Raw genomic sequence first — 2,500 nt, 5'->3', positions numbered from 1 at the left:
CTTTTATGTCCTTTTCTGTCGCTTATTACAGACCTTCCGATTTACAAGTAGAACCCAATGGCTGGTTCTTTCAAATAATGACTCAGTTAAAACGGTTTCACAAAGTTGTGAAAGACATCCACCTATTGGGCCACTGTTTTAAAACGCTTGGCTTTATAGGAGACGTCTCAAGCGCCCAAGCGCAGCGTGGGCAGGCTTAATGGCCACGTTCCTGATGGTGCGTTACTGTGTAGGCTGCTATCTCTCTATTAATGAATCACTTGCACAAACAGAACACAAAGGCAAAATAGAACTCATAGACCACTAATCACTATTTGCAAAACACGTTCCACAGAGGTTTTGAGTTTTGTGTGTTTTTGATTCATTTGGGCATATTTGGCGTTAAAAAAAAAAAAATCTCGGACGAAATGAGCGAGGTCCGGACCTCGGTAACCTCAAATGTAACTACGGCCATGAATGCGATTGACACATCAATGTGCTCCTATATACCATGCAGCTATTCTTTGTCACTGTTTATGTGAGGGTGTGTGTGTTGCTGTTTTTTTGCCATATAGAGGCATGTGCGATGGCAGTGTGCATGAGCGCTAAATGTCTACGTACATCATTTTTGATACATACAGTACAGCATGTTTGTACATTCGTCACATTGCCACATCCCAGTGTATTGCTGTCATTGTCATTAAAGAGAGTTCATGGCATGAAAAATGTTAAATTAATCTATAACAAAAAAGTTTTAAAAAATGTAAAATGACTTGTGTTTTCTAAGGGCGTTTTCAGACCTGCTCCCTTTCAGCCATTTACAGTGTAAGCAAACTCAGATCTGTGACTCAGCACTATCTGCACTTATGGGCAGTCGTGGCCTAGTGGTTAGGGAGTTGGTCTTTCAATGTTGGGGTTGCCGGTTTGAATCCCCCCTGACCTCTCCCCACATCTCCATCCATGACTGAAGTACCCTTGAGCAAGGCACCTAACCCCACATTGCTCCAGGGACTGTAACCAATACCCTGAAAAATAATAGTTGTAAGTCGCTTTCAATAAAATGCAAGCGTCAGCTAAGTGTAATGTAATAATATATGACCACTCCAAAGTGTACACAGACCCCTCGGAAGTGAACCGTACTGAGACCACTTCAATATTGCTCTCAGTACAGTTCACCTAGGAGGGGTTTGGGTACTTTGGAGTGATCACAGAGTTCGCTTATGAGTCCTGACAAGTTACACTTGTGATTAGGAGTGTGTTGCAATATGCGACCTTGCCTCCTCCACTTGCCTCCTCCACTTGCTTCTCGTCATGATGACATCACTGACAACAGTATTATATTTCAATATCTTGCAAAAGCTCAATTGTAGAGTCTTTTTCTCATTTGCAATTGGGATGGTGAATGACAAACAGTCCCTCAAAAGTTGTTGTGGCTAGGCTGACAGCTGGGAAACTTTATCGTTTTCTCCACGGAGGAGGGGCCAGGAGGCGGGACGAGGAGACAAGCGCAAGTGGAGGAGGCAAGGCCGCATATTAAAACGCACTCTAGGTGTAATCACTTGAGGAGAGCTCTAGAGCAGTGTTTCCCAACCAGGGGTACGTGTCATGTACCACTAGGGGTACACGAGCACACTTCAGAGGGTACGTGGAAAAATGAAATAACAAATATATATGGAGTGAAGTCATATCGGGATAGAAGAACGGATATAGAGCATTTGTTAGAGGGTCAAGTTGAAGTTGGTGAGAAACACGTTAAAGGGTAACTTCAGCCAATTTCAACATGCAGTTGTAACGCTTACACTACCATGGACCTTTTTTTTCCCCAGCCTTTTCCGAGATCCCGGTCATTGTAATGGGGGCAGGTGTTTGTTTACATTTAAAAAAAACATTTTTATTTATTCCCAAAAACATCCAAAAAGGTTATGCAACAACAGCAAACAACTAGCGAACAGCGATACCTTTTTGGAAAAATATTTGGAATAGGCCCATGTTAAGATTTTTTTAAAATGTAAACAAAAGCTGGCCCCATTAGAATAGCTCATATCTCGGAAAGGGCTGATCCAAAAAATGCAGCATCACCGGGTGAGCAATACAACAGCATATTGAAATTGACAGTAGTGCTCCTTTAAAGGGGCTCCAGGTAGGATTAAAAGTTTAATTAATCATGGTCCAGAGTCAGGCAATGCTTATGCAAGTCTTTAGTAAGTGAACGATGGATCTTGCGGCCGCTGCCATGGTCCGCTGTCAGAAAACCCCAGAAGCAACTTTTGACAGCGTCGGACCGAACGAGTGTCGTGGGAAACACTTTTTATCTGAAGCCTCGCTTTACATACCGTATTCAGATTTGTATCAACTGCTGGCATTCCATGATGAAAAACAGTCTCACAGAGAGTTTATTTGAACAATATTTTTTCATTATGGTGTAGATTTTGAGACAGGCATGCCACGGGCTCCGCGCAAATGACGTCATCCTACCTAGTGCCCCTTTAAGTGCGCGTGCGTGTCCCACTTGAAGTTGAAG

At 42.9% G+C, this 2,500-nt stretch overlaps 1 protein-coding gene across 1 annotated transcript in view; it reads right to left on the bottom strand.

The window, feature by feature from the left end:
• Nucleotides 1-2,500, bottom strand: part of LOC134455311 (uncharacterized) — a gene marked incomplete at its 3' end in the record, with an annotated part of 59,736 nt that overhangs the window by 46,919 nt on the left and 10,317 nt on the right. The gene's annotated exons all lie outside the window — the stretch shown is intronic.

This window comes from Engraulis encrasicolus, chromosome 9 (genome assembly GCF_034702125.1).
Source record: "Engraulis encrasicolus isolate BLACKSEA-1 chromosome 9, IST_EnEncr_1.0, whole genome shotgun sequence".
Taxonomy (NCBI): Eukaryota; Metazoa; Chordata; class Actinopteri; order Clupeiformes; family Engraulidae; genus Engraulis; species Engraulis encrasicolus.
This window is presented reverse-complemented; position numbering and strand designations above follow the sequence as displayed.